The following is a 22,906-nucleotide window of genomic DNA, read 5'->3' as shown; positions in this document are numbered from 1 at the left end:
TAATAATATCTTACAGCAGGAGTCCCCAACCCCCAGCCCACAAACCAGTACCAGTCCATGGTCTGTTAGTAAGCAGGCAGTAAGCAACGAGTGAGCAAGCGAAGTTTCATCGGTATTTACAGCCACTCCCCATCACTTGCATTACCACCTGAGCTCCACTTCCTGTCAGATCAGCTGCAGCATTAGATTCTCATAGGAGTGTGAACCCTACTGTGAACTGCACATGTGAGGGATCTAGGTTGCTTGCTCCTTGTGAGGATCTAATGCCTCATGATCTGATTATGCATTATGGTGAGTCGTCCAATTATCACATTTATATCACAGTGCAATAATAATAGAAATAAAGTGCACAATAAATGTAAGGCTCTTGAATCATCCTGAAACCACCACCCCCTACCCTACCCCCACCCCCACCCCACCTCTGCTGCCCCCAGTCTCTGGAAAACTGTCTTCCACCAACCTGGTCCCTGGTGCCAAAAAGGTTGGGAACCACAGCCCTAACGAATTGTCCCTCCCCAGCAATGGTGCTCTCCTCTGAGCAGTTTTCAAAACTGTTCTTCCACTAGACAGTGTGACAAGTATTGTGTCTTAAGCTGTATCTATAGCTTAATAAAATGGAGTCAACTCACAGAGATTCCACTTTCATGGTAAAAGTTTAGCTATTGAGTGAGAGGGGACACAAGGAAGGAAGTCTTCCTCCCTCCTTATAGTCATAAAAACATGGAATCCAGGCAGTCTTGGCATCTGTGATCTTTCTGTCTGACCTCTCCCCCATCCCTAGGAGATTACCCACTGCTCCTCTGTCCATAAGTGCACTTCAAAGTGATCCTCTCTAATTCTGAATATCCTGGAATGCAAATAATTATAATTAGAAGTTTGGAGCATCCCATAACAATTCTGTAAGCTCCTAGGTCCTGGAAAATTAACAAACTGGAAAAAATAACTTTATGGGCTATCAGCACGCTTCCATTTTCTAAGCACAGACAATAGAGAAGGTCTGAGAAACACAAAGGACACATAACACAAGAAACCGGATTCACGATGCCATGAGAGAAAAACTTAGTCCAGTGGCAAAGAGGCAGAAATACAAAATGGCTTTCCACTTTCTGCTTCCTTCAGCCCCTCTGCAGATGTCATTAGCTTCCTGTAATTTCTTATCTTATAAGGCAGTTTTTTTTCCCCCAAGACTATTTATATAAAATAAGCTTTAATTCTAACAGTGCTATTTATCTTGACACCTGCCCTCCCCACCTCAGGAAAAAAAAAAGCAGTAGAGAGAAGCATCTAAAGTAAAAATCGGCAAAAGGAGACAGTGACAAGAGATCAGAATGAATTCAGCCATCTTTCAGGATAAGGAAAACAAGCCCTTGGAATCAACCAATTAATCAAAACCTCTTTTCCTCCCACGGTGTGAGGGCTGCTGCCTCTGTAAACCATTGACTCCACGCGTTCCCACCATCAGCTTTCCTTGTCACGTTCCAGACAGACTCCTGTGTCTCGCAGACCAGTACATGTAAGCGGCCAGTGGAGAGCGGTGATTACTCACCCTTTCTGTCATGTGTGCCCACAGGATAAACTATCCACGCTGACCGCAGTGGTCTACCCTCAAGGTCAGTCCTTGCAAACACCCTCACTACTTAGCCAAAGCCTCTCCTTCTTTCTGTTCTTTTTTTGCGAGGTTTTACTTCATTTGGAGCCAGTTTATATTCATCACCTATTATGTGCTTCAAAGCCTGTGGTTTTATATGTGACACAATACCTCTCCATTCTGTTTTATTTTGTGAGAGTCAACTTTCTGTGCTTTTTAGTTCTGTTTGGCTTTCTGTCACCATAAATACCAGTTTTACATTTTGCAAAGTAAAGTTGATTATCATGATCTTGTTTTCTGGAGGTTTGGAAGGACTGATATATTGATATAATGGATGTTCAGAAATATGAAACCATCTCATTTCTTGGCACATTCAATCTTAATTTGCTGAGTTTTTTCTTTTTTCTGGAATACAAGTAATAATTCGTGTTCATTGGGAAAAATAAAAAAATTCAGTTAAGCTGAAAAAAAAGTATGAAAACACTGATATTGCTATCCTAAAACAATCACTATATTAGATTCTGGTTTCTATCTTTTTAATCCTTTGGTCCATATTTTTAAATTACTTTATACTTTTCTTGATTGCAGAAATGTATTCATACAATGCATATTGTTTTATAACCTTTTCCCCCACCCCAAAATACATAGTAAGCATCTTTATTTATCATTTTTGTAGGCTGTATAATTTTCTGCCCCATAGAAAATGCCATGACTTATTTTTTTGCAGTCCTCTAGTTTTGAATATTTAGGTTTTCTCTGTTGTTTTAAGGAACATTGCAACTAATAACATCTCTGTAGCTAAAATTTGCCCACACCCTAAGTTATTTCCAGAAACTAAATTATGGAAAGTATAGTTGTTTGGTCAAAGAGTTTGCCCAAGCTTTAGGATTTTGATACATATTAGCACCTTATACTCCCACCAATAGTGGGTGAAATTTCAGGGCTCACATTTCTTGTGTGTAAGGAGTCTTTTGCTGTGAATTTTAGTTTCATTTGGTTTTCATCCCCAGGCCTCTTAAAATCCTGTTCATTTCACATATGGTCCTGATACTGTCATCTCTCTAGTAGCCTTTTGCCCTTTGCTGCTTAAGCATGTGCTTCAAGAGCTATGAGATTCTGGTTTCTTATTAAGTAGATTCAGGTCTCTGATTGGATTTTTGATGTCCTATCCCACATGGGAGTGCCTCATAGAAAATCAACAGAAAATCCTGGAATGGTAATTAATTTAAAGAAGGATTAAATTAAGAATGTGATATTGCCCTTAACATTCTTTATACTTACTGCCATGCCTGGTTAACAGTACATTCTTATCTTGTTTAAAAAATTGCTCCTGCTCGAAAAAAAAAACAAAACAAATTCAGGTCCTGATTAATTACATATCTCCAGTTTGCAAAATGACATCATGGATATAAAAAAATAAAAAATTAGGGACTTCCCCAGTGGTTAAGATTCTGTGCTTCCACTGCAGGGGGACATTGGTTCGATCCCTGGTTGGGGAACTAAGATCCCCTACTGAGTAAAAAATCGATAACTAATGAAGACTTATTGTGTAGCACGAGGACCTCTACTCAATGCTCTGTGGTGACCTAAATGGGAAGGAAATCTAAAAAAGAGAACATATATGTATACATATAACTGATTCACTTTGCTGTACAGCAGAAACTTAAACACAACATTATAAAGTAACTATACTCCAATAAAAATAAATAAATATTAAAAAGTAGCTCAAACTTAGAATTCTATCTTTAAGAGATTATTTCAACATACAAGATATATGACATTTGACTCTCCTGTTCATAGGGTGATCCTAGATCAAGGCCTGTTACTTTCCATCCTATGTCAGTCAAAGAATCTCCAGTTTGTCATTCACAGAATCTCTGCAGCAACCAGTGGATGTTAACAGTGAGGTCATATAACCTTGTTCTTTTTGTTCCCTCAAACCATGCTTTTTATATCTGTTGCCTGGAAAAAGCAGAGATTACAATGTGGCAGCTCAGCTGCTCTTCTACAGGGTGGAATGGATAATAGAATATATCCGCATCCATGTTTATCATTGCTACTTTGTTGATTATGACTTGTAGAAATAAAAAGAAGAAACATACCCTCTTTGGTTTGGAAGTTTTCTACTTCTTTTGTTTGGAGAAGACTTCATACCATGTTCCCAGTAGTGTTTTATCTTTTTGTATTTAATCATAACCTGTCCATTTACTTTTTATAGAGATAGATATAAAAAAGCACTTAACTAATTAAGAACTTTAGTTAAAAGACACTTCTTATAGTATTGTTACTAACACAGAGGTTTAGGCTAACAAGCATTTTTTTCAAATATCTTTCTCCTCCTGCAGTTTTTACTCAGGAACTTGAGAATTGGACTTTTATAAAAGCAAACAGTAGCCAAATATCTACTGAGTCCTTTAGTTGCTTAGAAGGATTTCAGGACTGTAATTCTAAAATAAAGTTTACCTACTTCTCTTTAACTTAATTTTGTTCAAGACAACATTTTATACTGGTACAAATCTGAAAAAATATGTTAGATTACTTTGTAGAAATGAATGTCTATACATACTTAATTCCTCATTCTAATTATTATTTATGCTTTTATTTTTTATGGTGAATTTCCTTGTTGGGATAAATTAGAAATGAATAACTTGGGCTTTCTTCTCTTTACTCTAGGATGTTAGGAATAGAAGATCTGTGCAATATAAACTTAATATTCAACACAGTAAATTAAGCTATAGAAGCAAATAAAACATGAGGGAAGATAAGACCTTTAGTTAAATCAGGAATTGTCTGTAACTGGGGAAAAGTTCTTAAAAATGCCTACACATGCACACACATAAACACACACATATAGATATAGATACCACTGGACAAAGTGAGATTCAGAGCCATGGAATATTTAGAGGTCTTGCTGAAACCTATGAAAAGACTTCTGATTCCATCATTGACGCAAATGATCAAGACCTTCGCATATCGTTATTACCGTTACTTATTGGAAATGTTTGATACTTTGCAGTGAGCCATAAAGTGCTATGAGTACAGAAACTTGGATGTCATCTCTCTAATCATATACATTTCAAAGAAATTTGAACATCTAAAAATTTGGTACCATGTTAAAAGTTATGCATAAAGAAATTTCCTATACTATTATCATCATAAATTTTACAAATGAAGAAACAGGGTAGGAAGGTTTAAGTGACTTACCAAAGTCAAATGCTAGAAATGGTGGGGGCCAGAATCCAAGGCCTAGGCTAGAATTCCAAAGCTGAAGATTGTTCAACTCAGTCATACTTGGAAGTGGACTCCTGTGAGGCTGAGTGTGATTACCATTATTTTTTTTAATTTTTTTAAAATTTATTTTATTGAAGAATAGCTGATTTACAGTATTGTGTTAATTTCTGCTGTGCAACAAAATGATTCAGTTATACTTATATATGCCCTCTTTTTCATATTCTTTTCCATTATGGTTTATCACAGGATATTGAATATCATTCCCTCTGCTATCCAGGACCTTGTTGTTTTTGCATCCTTTGTAGTTTACATCTGCTAATCCCAAACTCCCAATCCACCCCTGCCTCACTCCCCCTCCCCCTTGGCAACCACAAATAAGTTCTCTATATCTGTGAGTCTGCTTCTCTGCAGTTCAGTTCAGTCGCTTAGTCGTATCCGACCCTTTGCCACCCCATGAACCACAGCATGCCAGGCCTCCCTGTCCATCACCAACTCCCAGAGTCCACCCAAACCCATGTCCATTGTGTCAGTGATGCCATCTAACCATCTCATCCTCTGTCGTCCCCATCTCCTCCTGTCGTCAATCTTTCCCAGCATCAGGGTTTTTCAAATGAGTCAGCTCTCCACATCAGGTGGCCAAAGTATTGGAGTTTCAGCTTCAACATCAGTCCCTCCAATGAACACCAGGACTGATCTCCTTTAGGCCATCCTGGTTGGATCTGGTTAGATCTTCTTGCCAGTCCAAGGGACTCTCAGGAGTCTTCTCCAACATCACAGTTCAAAAACATCAATTCTTCGACACTCAGCTTTCTTCACAGTCCAACTGTCATATCCATACATGACCACTGGAAAAACCATAGCCTTGACTAGACAGACCTTTGTTGGCAAAGTCATGTCTCTGCTTTTTAATATGCTGTCTAGGTTGGTCATAATTTTCCTTCCAAGGAGTAAGCATCTTTTAATTTCATAGCGGCAGTCACCATCTGCAGTGATTTTGGAGCCCAGAAAAATAAAGTCAGCCACTGTTTCCCCATCTATTTGCCGTGATGTAATGGGACTGGATGCCATGATCTTAGTTTTCTGAAGGTTGAGCTTTAAGACAACTTTTTCACTCTCCTCTTTCACTTTCATCAAGAGGCTCCTTAGTTCTTCTTCACTTTCTGCCATAAGGGTGGTGTCATCTTCATATCTGAGGTTGTTGATATTTCTCCTGGCAATCTTGATTGCAATTTGTGCTTCATAAAGCCCAGCATTTCTCAAGATGTACTCTGCATATAAGTTAAATAAGCAGGGTGACAATATACAGCCTTGACGTACTCCTTTTCCTATTTGGAACCAGTCTGTTGTTCCATGTCCAGTTCTAACTGTTGCTTCCTGACCTGCATACAGGTTTCTCAAGAGGCAGGTCAGGTGGTCTGGTATTCCCATCTCTTTCAGAATTTTCCAATTCTTCTGCTTCTAGTTGTCTGCTTCTCTAGACAACTAGAATTTGAATATACATTAAAATGTCACTGTGTTAGTCAAGGTCTCCACAGAAGATACCCTCAAATTAGGATAGTTGTAGGGAGTTTAGTAGAGGGACTGTTTACAGACTGTGGACTGGCTCTGGAGAAATCACAAGGGAAGATGTAGTATACTGGAATCTGTAAGAGCTGGACCTTAAGAGGTGAAGGAGGAACACAGTTCCTAGAACCTCTGAACTCCAGAAGAGAGGACTATATGGAGGCTACCAAGTCAGCTGTCTTGCCAGTCACCCTGGAAGTGACGAGCTGGATTATTGACCCCTTTCTCTTCCCTCTCACTGATTGACTGTCAGGTTTCCATTGGGTGGAGTCAAAGTCAGAGGTCAAGGAAGCTCGTTGATATGGTTCAGACACATGAGCCTGGATCAGCCCAGAGGAGAGTGGGAGAGAGTGTTCAGGAGCATGTACCACCATCCTCCGCCGTCATCCAGACTGGGCTGGGCAGGTCTGTCTGCAGACCAGAGGCCAATCTGTGAATGGTTTGTTACAGATCTGCACTGAGATAAAGGACTTGCATCAGAATGTAACTCAATTATGACATTTTGTTCATAGCACCGCGTTCTCAATGAAAGAATCAGTGTGTTTGTTTACTTTCTGGCGCAACTCTTTTTGTCATCATGTCATGGACAGCCCCTTTGAGTAGCACTGATCAGATCTGCCAGCTCTACAGATGACAGACAGCCTAGCATGCTCAAACAGAACCCCCTTATATCTGCCTTTATTTTCCTCCCTTACCTTCCACTAAAGATAGGAAAACTGTGCCTCTTCTGAGATGGGCTGGGCAGTGTGCTAAGGTACTGGAGATGACCTTTACTTCTTGAAAATAGGTTATTCACCTCACCATTACAGATAGGAAACTGAGGCTCAGGAAGTTTAAATACATCATCTCACAAGTAGCAGAGGTGGTGATCAAATCCAGAGCTGACTCCAAAACCCATGCTCTTCCTATGGGCTGCCCTAGGGCCATGCTTAAAATGATCTGACGTTAATACTTAGGAAACAATGCCGAGTTCTGGGGGGATTGCCTTGTTTGGAGGCCCAGAACTGTGTTCTGGTGTTGGTAACAACCAAGTCATGGTTTCTGGGAATAGACACACCCCAACTCCCAAAAAATAGAACCATTTATGGATCCCATGTCACTCAGCTTTATAAGGCCTTTCCCAGTCCAGCCAACCAGATCAGAAGGTGAAGTCAGTTTGTTTCTAAGGACCTCTTGTCTGTTTCTATCTCTCTTTTAATCTGGGAGGTTGGAAAGAAGATGAGAAAGAATTCATGAGAGGGATACATTTCCTTAGAAATGTTATTAATTGGCTGGGCAAAACAAGAGAAGGAAATAAAATAGCTGCTCCTTACTAAGTAAAGGCATCTCATTCCCTTATCTCATTAAAAATTAAAAGCACTTTTGGTTTAAGTAGGGCAAATTAGTAATTAAGTGCTATATAATCAACTTGTGTAAACATAATATTGAAGGGGAGGCCAAATTAATCACTCTTCTGGCTTGTTTTTGCCTGCATTAATGCACCTTTTACTTGGGTCCTTCCTGTGATGTCAGGATGCATTTTCTGCTCTCCCTCTGCTGCTGGAGATAGGGTGGGCTGTGATAGCTGGGCTGACAGATAACAGTGGGCTGGATCTGGAAAAGGCATGTGTCTGGGCCTGTTTCAACTAGGTGTTGAGGCTCCCTTTAACAGGTGGGGCAGGCCAAAGAGACTCACCCAAAATGATCATCCCTTGGATGCAATGGATACAGCTACTTGCACTCATCTTGGCAGTTTTGCTTTGGGAAGAAAATAATTTTTCATACTCCTCTTCCATAAAGGATTTGAGCAAGCTTATAATAAAGGGCTAGGCAGAATAAAACTAAGCAAAATAAAACACAAGTTAGAAGCTATGTAGAAAGAGAATACCCCAACTACTTAGACTCAAATATATATGCCTTCAGGTGCCAACTAGTCTGTATAAGCATGGGACAATACTGGCAAACGCCAAGATGATTTCTTCTGAAGGTTGGAGAATGTATACTCTGCCTAAGGACATTGACATTCAGGTTGTTTTAACCCTGCTTTGGTAAGTGCCAGACCAAGCAGATTTATGGGGCAGATTTGGCCTATGGGTCTCTGACCCTGAAATAAGGGGATTACTTGGAGCTTCCCAGCAGCCAACACAGAACTGGGAATTAGCTCAAGTCAGATAGTGTCCACGGAGTCAAGGAAGTATACACCCATTCTCCAAAAGAGACTATGTCTTCCCTGCTACCAAATTCTAAAGTTTCCATTTCTTTAAAAACAAAATGAGAAATCCTTCTATGAAACTTTACAGAAGCAGCAGAAGAATTCATCCTATACTATGTTGTTAAGGGTCCAGAGCAGAACATTGAAACTTGACTTGAACTTAAGAATTGCCCAGGTTTATAACTGTGTGGAGCTGTCGCTTGACCCAAGGGTAGAACTGAGAATACCCAGCATGGTAGATGGATGGCGTGTCCCTTACCACTCTTCCCCGAATATTCCTTCCCTCAGCCAGCTTCACAAACAAAGCTGTGTCACTGACCTAGGAGTGTCTTAGAAGACCTCAGTACTGAAGTTTTTACCAGCCTGGCATCAGGGACGTGCTGAAATGAAGCACCCATCAATCGAGAAGGGCAACAGATGTTGAAGCCTATCAGATGTCAGTAAACAGCAAGCCTACAGAGGCCAGTGAACTTGGCATCCTCCTAGCAAAAATACACTGTTGCTTTCAAGAGGGAACACCATGGACTTTTATAAACTGCATTAAGTGATATATTTTTTCTTAATCTCAATTTTTTTCCTAAGGGCAGATTTAATGTTCACAGAGTGTTCTAGGCTTTCAGCCCTAGAAGTGTAGGTCTTCAAAATATCCTCCCACTAATTATGAGACGTTTCGTGTTTAGCTTATCTAGTACCCTCCCTTTTACTGTTAGAAGTATGATTCATATTATAAGCAATAAATAGGACCATAGTTAAGAGCACAGACTCAGATGTCACAGAAGTCTGGGCCCCAGTCCTGAGTTCAGATGCTAAAGCTGTACATTAGGTCAGTCCTTTTACCTCTCCTCTCTAAACTGGTGTTCTCACGGTACAAATGAGACTGTTAAGAGCGCCTGCCTCATAAGAGTGCCATGAAGATTAAATGAGATAATATGTAGAAAGTATTTAGCACAGTTCCTGGTAGGAATAAACTTTCAGTGAGAATTCTACAAAGTTAGAGAAATATTTATGATACCTCTCCTTGTTAGCTGACTGTAAATTACACGTTGTTATAGCAGTTTTGGTACATTATTAAAGGACGGCTGGGCCACTCATTTGCCTGTTTGCTCCCGGGTAGCTTTTTACTACCTGTGCGTTACATTTCCTGGACTCTCTTGGAACTGGCCATTAAGTAGTATTTAGCACTGATTTTGGTTTAGTTTTAGTCTTTGGTTAATGGGAGATACTGATGGAGACTGGTATGCAGGAAACAGGGAGAAGTCAGGTCATTGCTCTCTTTCACTTCAGCAGCACCAGCTGCATCTCCTGTGTGATTCCAGCTTCCAGCCTCTTCCCCTGCAGGTCCAGTGCTAAGCACTCAGCCTTCAGACTTCAGACTTCATTGGTTTCAGCTCCAGCCTGACATCCCCAGCCCCTATTTCTGGTCAGACTGCTGCCTCCCATCAGCTCTTGATCCCTGAGAGGAGCAGCAGCTTTTTGTCATCCCTGATCTCTGAGTTCCTTTGGCATCATCAGTTTGGCTTCTTAGTTTCTTCTGTCGTCAGTGAAAACAATTTCTTGCACTCAGTTCTTTCTGTTAAATGACCTAGAGTGGCGTCACGTCTCCTGACTGGACTCTAATGATACAGTGGCTTTTAAGTATTAAAAGAGAACTCACTCCTTATGGTGAATCCACTTCCCCTTCTCTCTGCCTGTTGGAATGGGCTAGGCCAGTGGGAGGAAGGGTGGCTGGCTCTCATGAAGAACAGTTCACTTTGATGAAGTAACACCAAAAGACAAGAGATTAACCTTAGCAACTCTGGTGAATACCCAGCTCTGAATAATCGAACTCTGAGTCAGGCATTGAGGACAGTGGCTGTGCATAGCTTACGATTTCCATCAGGAGACACGGCTGGATTACAGGTCAGAACCAGGCCCAGTTCAAGGGAGTGTCTAGTCAAAAAGAATAGAAACTCCTCTTTCTTGAACCAGAACTCTGGACCGTTCTAAATGAGTTATTATATTACATGTGTGATTATTCTCATCACTCAAATGAGGAAAAAGAGACTCAGAATGGACAAGCAATTTGCCCAGCATCCCGTAGCTGTTAAGTAATAACGTTAGTTTAAGTCTGTATGTCTCGGAGCTTGTGTTTATTGAGACATATCTTTCACTCAAGGTTTTCCAAACTTTCTTCCTATTTCAAAGCAAATTATAAGAAAGCTACTTGCAAAACTCATATTTCTCTGGTCTTCTTGTAGACATTCCCTTGCAGAATCAATAGTTAGCCTTTTCTCCCCTAATTCTCACAGTGGATTTATGTGCAAATTTTCTTGCCTTCAGTTTTACAAATGAGAAAACAGAAAGTGAAAAGAACTTACCCAAGGTCACACTAGGTGTTAATATTCAAGCTGAAATTTGAATACAGGTTTTCCTGTCCCCAAGCAAACACTATTTCTACTGGTGACGTCAAAGCACTGGATTATGTGATAGAAGGCCAAATGTTTTACAGTTTTAAAAAAGAAAAAGAGGAAAAACAAGGCCAGGTTCCCCACCTTCAAGGAGTTGACAGGCTAGAAAAATAAAAATGAAGCAACCTGAAACCAGAGAGTGCTGTTACATAATCTACTCCCTGGTAATAGCTACAGGCAGGAAAGAGAAGTGTGGCTTTGTATAAGAAGTCAGGCTTGAAATGGAAATGGTAACTTAGGAGGAGCAGAGAAGCAGTAGGAAGTGGACTTTTCAGATAGAGATGCTAGTGAAAGGAAAGGAACAACACAGACAGAAGAGATGTCAACTCAGCTCCTAGGAAAGCATCCCAGTTCATGAGGAACAAAAGAGAAAGCTCAATACATAAGGACCACACTTGACTGGGAATGGGAGTCATCAACTATGAACAAATTATTAGGAATTTGATCAGGAGTCTTGGGGGCATCCTTTGCCCAACATCCCATGACTCTATCCATTGTTTTTGTTTTAATGTTTCAGGCTAATAGTCTTTTTTTTTTTTTTTAATCAACAACATCAAGTGCTTCTTAGATGATAATACTGCTTCCCGCTTTAAAAAAAAAAAGGCTGTAAACTAATTCAACCTGAGAGTAACAACAAAGATTTATTATTTATCTCTAACAGTTTTGAAGTCTTTAAATGCCCCTGGAAAATTTTCCTATTTCACAAGAGAACATTTGTGTATAGAGTGTTGTAGCATATCATGTTTGAGAATTTCAGGATGAAGGTACCTTCTGAGACAAGGCCACTGAGATAATGGGAAGCAAGCAACCCACCTCATCCCACCTCAAATCCTAACCCTTCCCCTCCCCACCTCAACTGACACCTTGGCCAGAGGAGCCTGTATGTTGGATGGAGTCGATCAGACTGAAATTCCTACGAAGTTGGCCATGTCAGTTTCACCTGTCAGCATCTCTGATGAGGAGGGATCCTGAGAGACCAGACTGGTTTAGGTAATTGGATTATAGCGGTTGTCTTCATCTTAGTAAGCTGATTAACCACTACAAACAGACATTTACAGAGGAAAAATTTATAGACAGCCCTAAAGTGGTGATTCAAACAAGTGCTTAGACTACTGAGGAGCAGCAGGCATTGTGAGTCCAGCATGTTGTGACGTGGTGGGGAACTGGGAACCTGCTCTTCAAGGGGCTCCTAAAAGGATAACAGAGGGTGTTCATGTGATTTCACCAGTCATTGTGCATGTGACTTTGTGGATTAAATCACTTAATCCTCACAACAATTCCATTCAATTCTGATATTCCTAGTGCTTTGCAGATAAAGAGGTCTTTGCAGATAAGGAGGTCAAATCACAGAGAAATTAAGTACTTTCCCAAGGTCACAAAGCTGATAAGATATACTTGGGTGATGTTCTGACCCTGTAGTCTGTCCACTGGAATAATACTGGAACCCATCTGTAAAATTGCCTTAGGACATTTCCTCGGTCAGGCCCACCTCTACACTCCCCACCCAGGCCTGTGTTTATCTCTAGTATTGCCCTTAGGTATTCCAGTGTCTGCTTACCCCACTTGGGTATGGGCTTCCAGGGAAGGGTCCCAGAAGCCCTCATCCTTAACCAGTAGTGGGTGCTGCATACACATGTGTGGTACCAAAGAGGAGGTGAAGTTGACAGAGAATGTATAGTCTCCCTTGATCTGGCTGAGCAGCCACTTAAAGAAGAAGTGCTGCTGTGGATAGATGTGGATTAAAAACCCTTAGCAGGTAAAATCTGACGCAAGACCACCTAGTTCTTAGCTCTGTCTCTGAAAACAGCTTTCCCCATTCTCATGGGCATTCACTCCAGACTGTTCCTTGTGATTCGCAGCTACTCTCTTTTTTTCCAAAAATGAAGTCCCCATCCTCAAAGTCGGTTTGGTTACTAAACAACTCAATATATAACCTGGGACAAGAGGTCTACTACTTTGGGCCTCAGATTGCTCGTCTTTACGCTGAAAAAATTAGGTCCTGATTTTCAAACATTTCTATGTGAAATACATAGAAGCTGAGCCATGTCTCCTGTTCACCAAGGGTCCCAACTGAACATAAGAAGCATGACGCTCAATTGTTTCTGAGGCAATAACCCAAAATATATTAAGGTAATCAACACAAATACTTAATAGTACAGTAATTAAAATGACTTCAGAATGGAAGATCCAGGCCCCTGAAAAAAATGGGTTCACGGGCTCCCAGAGAGACGCCTGTGCCTGCTTCTCTGTGCTCCTGGAGGAAGAGGGTGCGTGGCTTGACTGTGTACAGTGGGTTGGGGAAGCTAAAGCCTCTGGGCCCATCCTCCTTGACTGAAGACAGACTGTGTGCTGTGGCACTGGTGAATTAGAAATTCTAGCCAGTGACTCTTAGAGGTTGATTTTCTCTCTGGGGATCTGACCTCTTGCTTCACCAGCCGAGGGGATCAGACTGTCCTGGGAGGAGCCGTGAGCCAACCCTCTGAAAAGCCTCTCCTTTCTTTCTCTTTCTTTCTTTTTTTAACTGTATGTTTCAAGGGGAATTTCTGACTGGGGGCTTAACACCATCAGTTTGAATCCCTCTTGGCATTTAGAGCTTTGAGAGATCCACACCACCCTCTTCATTGGTGTTTTGTGCTAGAAGATTACTAGAGATTTAATTCCATTTATGTCACTGGATTTATTTAATGAATGCCCCATTCCCCCCCACCTTTTTTTTTTTTTTGGTCAATTTTCACTTATTCCTTATGTGAATGCCTCAAGGGTAAGAATCTAGTTTTAGTTAGTTATTTCCAAATCTCCAGTCCCTAACACAGAGACTGACCTGGACTGCTTGGTAAATATTTATATTTCATTTGACAAATACAACCCACCCCCCCCCCCGCCCCCGCCCCAGGTACAGCAGTGTGTAAAATAACCATTGTACCAGGTTTCATCCCACTTACAGTGGCGTGTAAGAGACCTTTAAAAAAGTAAATCCAAATAAATATATAGTATATCTTGGATTAAGGGCTCTAAGGAGAAAAGAACAGTTTCATTGGAAGGACAAATTTGAATGATTGATGAATGAAAGGAAAATGACCCCAACTGCCAACTCAAAATCTGTCTCGTCTCATCTCTTTGTAAATAATTATCATTGGTATTATTTTAGCTCTCACAACTGCTGCCATTTCTTGAGTATCCACCACATTCCCAGCTCTGTGCTAGTACCTTCCTATTAGTGCATCAAATTCTCAAAAGAACCTTGCTATTTAGGCCTCCACATCCCTTATTCCAGATGAAAAAGGAAGGCCCAAGGAAGGTAATTAACTTGTTCATGATCAGAGTCAGTCAATGTCTGGGACGAATGCAAGTTGGTCTGACAGAGATTCTGCAAAAGGGAAAAAATTCCAAAGGTTATCATCAGGGATCCAACAGGGAGTTGCTGACTGAGAAATACTATATCCTACCTTGTTGCAAATGATCAATTTGGGGAGAGGAAGGAAAAAAAAGAGAAAAATCTATGTTCAAGAGTGAGAGGGAAAGGAAGATGATATTCTTGAATTGGTCATCTTATCAGGCTAGCAATAATAAGCCATCACCATGGGAACAGGAACTCTAATTAATGACAGATGTTGAGTCACTTTATAAACCACACCATCTGAATGCCGAGCTGGTGCTGTAACCCTCTCTCCCCTGCCGCAGCTGGGAGCATGCTATGGTCTTGTTGGAGAGACCCATCTTTCATGGGTGGAACAAACTCTGGACTTGGCATCAGAAGACTTGCATCTGAGCCTCAAATCTGCCCTTTCTGAGTTCTTTTGCCTTAACCAATAAGCTAACCAAAAGTGAGAGGTGGCTATCATTAATTTTGTCACTATTATTGCTACCACTAGTAGTAGCTTTCTGAGACTCTAGATCTACAAAATGCAATGTAATATCATCTCATCAGTTACTACACTGACAGCACATGTCCAGCATAGACAGTGTGCTGTGTTATTTAACCATGGAGATGCTGATGCTGGAGAAGAAAAGAAGGAAAGAGAAAGAGGAAGAAAAGCAGTTGCAGGGATGTGCAATGATGTACGTGTGTAGAACTGTGAAAACTCTGAGGTGTGATACACATGAGGGCATTCTACTCATTGTCAAAATATTTTTGGTCAGTTCCTGGGCTAGCAGCCCATTCCTGTGTTCAGTTTTGTCAAAGATTCTATTGTCTCTGTTGCCTTTCTGTCCAGCCCAGGGTGCATGTCTCTCCTCCTTCCGGCTGTGCTGTTTAACTGGGGGAAGGACAACCAAGACAAAGAATTCACAGAAATCATGAGAAAAATTTACTCAGAGCCCAAGTTCTCTATAGGCCAGGATTTCCCATAGACTGTTCTTTTGGACATTAGAAGATATTCCTGGAAATAAGTCCTTTGGAAAACAGTACATTTAAGTTAACTAGGTATCTTTATAGTAAGACTTTGCATAAGACTTCAATATATTAACATGCCTTGTGAATCTCCCAGGTTGTGGAGGCATTTAGAATACAGATTTTCCTGAATTTACTTGACCAAAAAATTAGTTTTTCATGGAACATTTTACTTTGCTAAAGAACCAAACGTTGAAAAGTGCTGCTGTAAGCCTAGAGTCAAGACCATCAAGTGTACAAGTAGTACCACATAACAGGTTTGAAAAATCCCACCAATCTTCCCGTCATTCATGTGTCCATTTTACAAATTAAAAGGACGCCAATCGCTTCCCTCATGAAGGACAGGGAAGCCTGTGTGCTGTAGTCAATGGGGTCGCAAAGAGTCAGACACAACTGAGCTAGGGAACAACAATGCTGTATTTGGCAGTGACTTCATGCTGGATGGTGGAGAAGCAACAACAAGATCCATATACTTCCACTCTTACCATATTGGAGCTCTTGTGAGCATTTTGGGGTGATAGAGAAATTGCCTGGCAATAGCGATGCAGGTGAAGGGTGGAAAGCAAGGGTGCTGTGGTACCCAAGACAGGGGCTTCTTATTCCTACTTCGTAGGTCACGAGGAGTTTCCCAGGGGAAGGAGCTTCTAACCTGAGATCCAAAGAACAGTGAGAACAACAGGTAACACATTGTCCATGCACTTTCCCAGGTATTGCCACGTTACATCCTCCTAGCAGTCCTCAGGGTCAGGCACAATGAGAGTGGTGACAGGAAAGATGAGAGGAATGTGAAGCAGCACATTGCTTTGGGTCTGTTGGTTTGAACTTGACTGAGTTACTAAACTCCATGGACTCAAGTGTCCAGGAGCCATAAATGGATACAAAGTAGAATAATATGGCTTCTCCCCAAATGCACAGGTACACCATCAGTAGCACCCAGGATTTTAGCTGGCTTGTGGACACTCTGTTTGTAATAGATATATATTTAATTTAACATATAATAGAAAAAGGTAACCAGCATCATACCTATGTTTTCATAGAAATTTTTGCCTAGAACAAGGCAATTTGAAAAAAGAGAAAACGAACTTATTCAGAATTTAGAAAAAAAATATTATACTAATATAATACTACACATGACACTTGAATATGGAAACAATTATGAAGATGGTATGTGAATAACTAAAATTTGTGAAGTAATAAAGTAACATGTGTGAAAGTGTCTCATGCATAGAAAGTGAAAGAAGTGTTCGTTGCTCAATCGTCTCCGACTCTCTGTGACCCCATGGACTGTAACCTGCCAGGCTCCTCTGTCCATGGAATTCTCCAGGCAAGAATACTGGAGTGGGTTGCCATTGCCTTCTCCAGGGCCTCTTCTCAACCCAGTCAGTCACTGAACCCAGGTCTCCTGAATTGCAGGCATATTCTTTACTGTCTGAGCCCCCAGGGAAACCTCATGCATAGCAGGCCCCAGGAAATGCTTCCTTTCTTTCTGATTCACTGGGCCAGCAAGTGGCAGACCCCAGGACTAAGTCAGAGCCTGATTCCCAGTCCAATGCTCCTTTCAGGACACCTTTAACTGTCTGCCTCATCCAGCCACTCATCCCTCAGTAATGATGCAATGAGTAGGTATTTCAGAAGTGACTCATGATTTTGCAAAAATGTTCTTATGAGTATCAATAATAAATAACATGTATACTTATTAATATAGACAGTGTTAGCATTTGCAAAAACAGGAATTTGAATCTGAGAATTGAAAGGGCACTCAGAGATCATCTCACCCAATCCTGCCTTTTATGGGTGTGGAACTTGGGACCCAGAGAGGAGAAGTGCTTTGTTCAGAGCTCTTAACTGATCAAACCAGGATGAGAATTCATATAAAACATGCAGATATGAAATGTTACATATAAGGACTTTCCTGGTGGTCCAGTGGTTAAGACTGTGCTTCCAATGCAGGAGGTGCAAGTTCAATCCCTGGTCAGGTAACTAAGATCCTACTGGCTGAGTGGTGTGGCGACAAAAAACAAACAAACAAAAAAGTTACATGTAAAAAGAAAAAAAAAAAAAAAAAAAGCCTGTCTCCTTTTTTTCCAGAAAAGTAGCAGGGATATACCACAAAAGGACTTTTACTTTCACAAATTTAAAAATTTGGGAGGTCATGCTTCATACTATGCCAAGCAGAACATTGTAAATGATCACTGGAGAAGGCATTCCTGGTTCTATTCATTTGTTTGTTTGTTTTAATTGTAAAATATACATAACAAAATTTACCATTTTTGCATAAATAATATAGTAGTGTTTAGTATTATTCACATTATTGTGCACCCAATGTCCAGAACTCTTTTCATCTTGCAAAACTGAACTCTCTACCTGTTCAACAGTTCCCCACCCATCTCTCGTCCAGGTTCTAGCAACCATGATTCTACTTTCTATCTCTCTGAATTTCACTACTCTCAGTACATATATAAATGCAATCATACATATTTGTCTTTTTTTGTGACTAGCTTCTTTCATTTAGCATAATGTCCTCAAGAGCCATACTCATGGTAGCATGTGTCAGAATTTCTCTCCTTCCTGGTTGTTTTCTTGATGTGACACAAACTGTTCTCTATGGTTCCTGATTATACCCATCATCACCGTGAAGACTTTGGCATGCTTACTATTTTAGTGACTTTTCTCCAGTGGGGGAAATAGATAGCTCAGTTGTGGATGACAGCAGCAGTGAAAATCAGTATCTAAGAGGAACTCAAGCCTTCATCTTCCAGTCTTTTCTAAGTAGGTGACAAGGGAGATAAATGAGATTGCTTGCTGTATCTCCCACCCTCATCCCCTGTTCCCTTCATTGCTTCCACCTCAAGTCTTCAGTCAGCCACAAAGGAACCATGAGGTGGTGGTCAGTGATTTAAAAAGTGGATTTTCAAGTAAAACAGCCTTGGATTCCAGTCTAGCCTCTGTAACTTACTAAATCTAAGATCATGGATAATATGATTAACTTTCAAAGCCATGCTTCTGTTATCTGTGGATGGACAGAATAATATTTCTATATAATTTTTCTTTTTTAAAGCTTGTTTGTTTTCTCCTATGTGGTAAGATGTTATTTCTGGACTTAGTTTCTCAAACTGAAAAATAATAATTGGTAATTTCTTCCACTGGATTGTTCAGAGATGGGATGTGATGTTATCTGACATTTTGGCCACTGAGATGTCTTGTTCCAAGCTGAGAGTTCTAGGGAACCTCGTGATATTGGAAAGAAGAGAACACTCATTTATTATGCAGCCTCTGTATGTCAGATATAGTACTTTTTCATCCAAAACTCTGAGTAGGACTCTATTATGGCCCTTGGCCCTTGGCATCATTAGCATTTGCTGTCTTGCTGGCTTGTCTTAACCACCCTTGTCCCCCAACTCCCACCCTTTCATCAGGGCCTGCAACATGCCCAGAAAACTACAGATCCTGCTCGCCCTGCTGCCATTTTTTTTTTTTTTAACTGTTTCTTTAATGCATTGGGAGTCACTGAACATGTGCCTGCATTTCTTTGGCCACTAATACATCCCCATATCTCAGGATATTCTCTCTCTTCCCACTCCAATATCCCCATGGCCTCATGGTAAAGGTACTGTTCATTTGACAAGGAAGCCTGCAGATGGAAACTGATTTGGGCTCCTCTCTCAGCACTCTCCTTACTGACCACTCAGGATTTCGCACCCCCCCCCCCGCCCCAGATTTGACCCTCTCATCTTCTTTCTTTTGATAAACAGGACAGCTGTCCCCAAAGGGATGCATCCATTACATTTCACCAGAGTTGAGTTCACTTTCCATTGTGTGTTTCTGTTTAAAAAGAAAGCCTTTTAAAAGGGTTGAGCATACATTGAGTGTGTACTTAATTTTTAATATGTGTGTGTGCCCACAGCCAAAAGAATAGAAGAGAAGCCTTAAATAACAATGAAACTGGATTGTATATGTGTGTTATGTGGCACTGATTCCTAAACGTATATATTCTTAGCAGGCAGGTATTATTTAATACATCCCCATTAATCAAGATGCCAAATCTAAATGAAAACCATGTTTAAATATATTTAGTAATATTATGGCTTTTGGTTGACTTTCAAGCTGTATTAACATAACTTTATTTTTCCCCAGCCAGCCCTCAGTCACTGTCTTATATTTTTACTCTGAATGTTAGTCTAGTTCTTTTGTGCTATCAAGCCAATTTTGATCATAAACAATTTATACCACAGACTTTTAGCATCATTTGCACTGGGCCCTTAAATGTAAATGTTTTAGAAAGAGAATAACCCTGAGATTTCTTTTTTTTTTTTTTCTGGCTGAAAAATGAAATGTCTCTTCTTCATGGGGTGAGTCCCTGAATTTAAAAGGAAGTTAATAAGTGTCTTGGAGATGGTAAACTGTTTGCAGTTTCTGTGACGAATGGTGTCTGCCTTTTGAGTTGTTACTGCTTTTAGTGTTTTGTACTAAATGTACTGTGTTCATATTTTTTTCCCCTTGTGATGATTCACGCTTCTGTTAGTTCTGCAATAGCACCACCTACAGGCTGTGGGGAACATTGCATGTGCTGCTAAAATGTTCTTAGTAAGTTTTTTTTTAAAAAGCAATTCCCCTGCTCTTCAGGATATAATGACAAAGGGCTTGTGGGTCTTGGGATTGAAGAAGAGAGAAGGCAGTAGTAGCCTGATGAGGTAGGTTGCTATCTCCATCCACCAGGTTCCCAATCTGGTGACAAACCAAAAAGAGCTATAACTAGAAAGCATTCCTTTTATAAAGAATTAGCCACACTTGAAGTAAAATATTCTGTTCTAGCAGATTTTTAAAAAATTAGTAATAAAACATCATTGTATTTATTTAACATGTTTCACTCTTGTTCTTGTTTCCAGCAGTTTTGCTGTTCTCATCCTTGTAACAGGCATTTTCCAACGTGATTGCAGTGAAATGATTCTTGCATGTGGTGCTCCGGTTTTGCTCTCTTGTGGTAATTACTAGCCTCTCACATTTCCACATGCTCTCTTCTTTCTTCATTGTTCTCTGTATTAGTCCTTATAAAGTTTTATTTCAGCCTTCAGCCTGTTTATGCTTTCCGCTAATGTTTCATTATCGTTTCCTCTTGTTTCTGGAGTTCTTACATGGTCTTTCTGTTTACATCTGAAAACGTTTTAAAACCTGATTAAAAGTATCACAAATGTGTTTATTAAAAACACAATACAATTCTTTGATTATATTAGTGCTGATAAATAATGCTTACAAAACTCTTTTTTGCATCATATTAAATCCAAAATTTCGCATGTGTTTAACTTTGTACACTGTAGATGTTCTATGGTTCACTTTAAAAAGAAAAATTAAATATAGTTAATAACAGTACATAAAAGTCTTGTAAACAGGTATTACTATCTGTGTGCCATATCTCTGTAGATGATGATGGCAGTGATAATGATTTTAGGCATCACTTGATGATTTCTACATGCCAAACACTGTTCAAATCACTTTACATGAATTAGCGTATTTAATCACCAAAACAAATATCATGGGATAGGATCTAAAAGTATTGCCGTTTTATACATGTTTACAGAATGTTTGTGTGTTCCCAAAAAGGAAACGTCTACAAGGTCATGTATGAGCCTGCCTTAGCTAGTGTACAATTAAAAAGTTAATATTATTTGTTCTTTCTTGGACTTTGAGAGTTAGTTTGGGTCACTTTTCTTTCTCTTGTTAACCAACTTTCCCTTTAGGAGCTTGTGCTTCCCTTCACCCTCTTATGCCTGGCAACTTCTCACTGGGCGACCTTAGCTTTATCTCCTGAAAGAGCAATGTCTGCCCTCACAGAGCTCATACTCTCTTTGGGAGGAGTCTCGTACAAGTAATTCTGGAAACAAATAGTCACAACAAATAATAGGATTTCAGGTAGAAAAATAAAAAATGCTGTAAGAGGAAGGAAAGCAACCGAAAGGAACAAAGAGAGGCCGGCCGGATTGGGCGGATGGGACTGGCTGTGTGAGCAGCATGGTAGAAGGGCCGTCCTGAGGAAATGTTGGAGATGAGACTGGAATGGCAGAGAGCACAGTGCGTGCAAAGGTCCTTGGGTGGGAATGAACCGAACGTGTCTGGAGAAGAGCCAAAAAAAAAAAAAACAGGGAATGGGTCTCTCTCTCCCTCCTCAGCTCTCTGACACTTCCTTTTCTGCCTCAGACCCTGGTCTTGCTGAATTCAAAGAAATGATCTGGAGCGACAGAATCCTGGGATGATATTCGTGGAAGTCAGGGGGCGGGGAGGGACACTGGCCAGAGGCTCAGACTGGGAGAGCGTACACTCCGTGTGTCACCAGGTACACACACATGTAATGTATGTCTGTTGTGTAAAGTCAGATTGAAGCGAGCGTAAGGCAGACGTGAGGTCCCAGCCCTTCCTGGCGCAGTGAGTCATTCATCCTTCAGTGCTCCCATAGTACAGAACAGGCCTGGCACATATTCCTCCTCATAGGCATGGCAACTCTTCCTCCCACCAGGCTAGAAGCTTACTGAGGGCACAGTCCATGTCAGAAGCATTCTTCAAGCCTTTTTCCTTCTTGCATTCATTTATCCGGCACTGTTTCTGAGTGCCAGCCGCTTATGCTAGGTCTGTCTCTCTGTTCATAGACGCAGGTCTGAACAAGAAAGACCCAGTCCTTGTTCTCAAGTTTCTTACAGTATTGCAGAGGAGAAATACAGTAAAGTAGACAACCAACCATAGTAGAGTCTGCTCTGTGCTATAATAGGTGATGTACCGCACCCAGCCTTTGGGAGGCAGAGAAAACGTTCCAAAAGAATGACAATTGAGCCAGGACTTGGAAGTATGAACTAAACAAAGGTGTGTTTGTGTGTGTGTGTGGCTGAGATGAGGGAGGGTGTACAGAATTTTAGATCTTGGGAACAAAGGATTCATGAACCTAAAGGTGAACTCAGTATGTACTGGATGAAAATGTGAATTTGAATAAATAAATGAGTGAACAAATTAATGCTTTGGTCTTGTAGGAACAGCTCCTAACACGGAAGTAGAAAGCGGGAAGACATTTTGTTAATCCACCTTGATAAGTCACTGTTCCAAATGCTGCCTGTCCTGTGCCTGTGGGCAGACGCTCACGAAAAACCTGTGTGATTATCAGAAGGCTGCCCGCCTCATAGATCATGCAGGGATTTATTGGAAAAGTGAGTTAAGCAGTCATTTTTAACCTGGGCAATAACCAAGTCCAATGACCAGCATTCCTATCTTTCCTGAACATTACTCAGATGAGAACTGTGGAATGGATGAAGGGTTAAAAAATGAAGTCAGAATCTCACGGCTGTGCCTGGAAGGGAGAGTGGCTGTTACAGTGTTCGCAATGTGAGAGGAAGAGTGCTGGCTAGAAAAAGGCGAGGACCTGCTCTGCTCGTGGTGTGGCATTGGTCTCCACCCTGTGCAGTGGAATGATGCCAGACAATGGCTGAGATCCCTTTCAGCTCTGAAACTCCGTGATC

General features: G+C 40.7%; 1 protein-coding gene and 1 long non-coding RNA gene across 11 annotated transcripts in view; one reads left to right on the top strand and one right to left on the bottom strand.

Annotated features, from left to right (window-relative positions):
- Nucleotides 1–22,906, top strand: part of FGGY (FGGY carbohydrate kinase domain containing) — a 475,197-nt gene that overhangs the window by 390,152 nt on the left and 62,139 nt on the right. The gene's annotated exons all lie outside the window — the stretch shown is intronic.
- LOC133041280 (uncharacterized) overlaps nt 19,814–22,906 on the bottom strand; it is a 51,453-nt gene continuing 48,360 nt past the window's right edge. For both annotated transcript variants that reach the window (XR_009689211.1, XR_009689212.1), the window contains one exon: nt 19,814–20,561. This is a non-coding gene — a long non-coding RNA (uncharacterized LOC133041280). The remainder of the gene's footprint in view (nt 20,562–22,906) is intronic.

Source organism: Dama dama, chromosome 20 (assembly GCF_033118175.1).
Source record: "Dama dama isolate Ldn47 chromosome 20, ASM3311817v1, whole genome shotgun sequence".
Classification (NCBI taxonomy): Eukaryota; Metazoa; Chordata; class Mammalia; order Artiodactyla; family Cervidae; genus Dama; species Dama dama.
The sequence above is the reverse complement of the archived record's forward strand: the minus strand, read 5'-3'. Positions and strand labels throughout refer to the sequence as shown.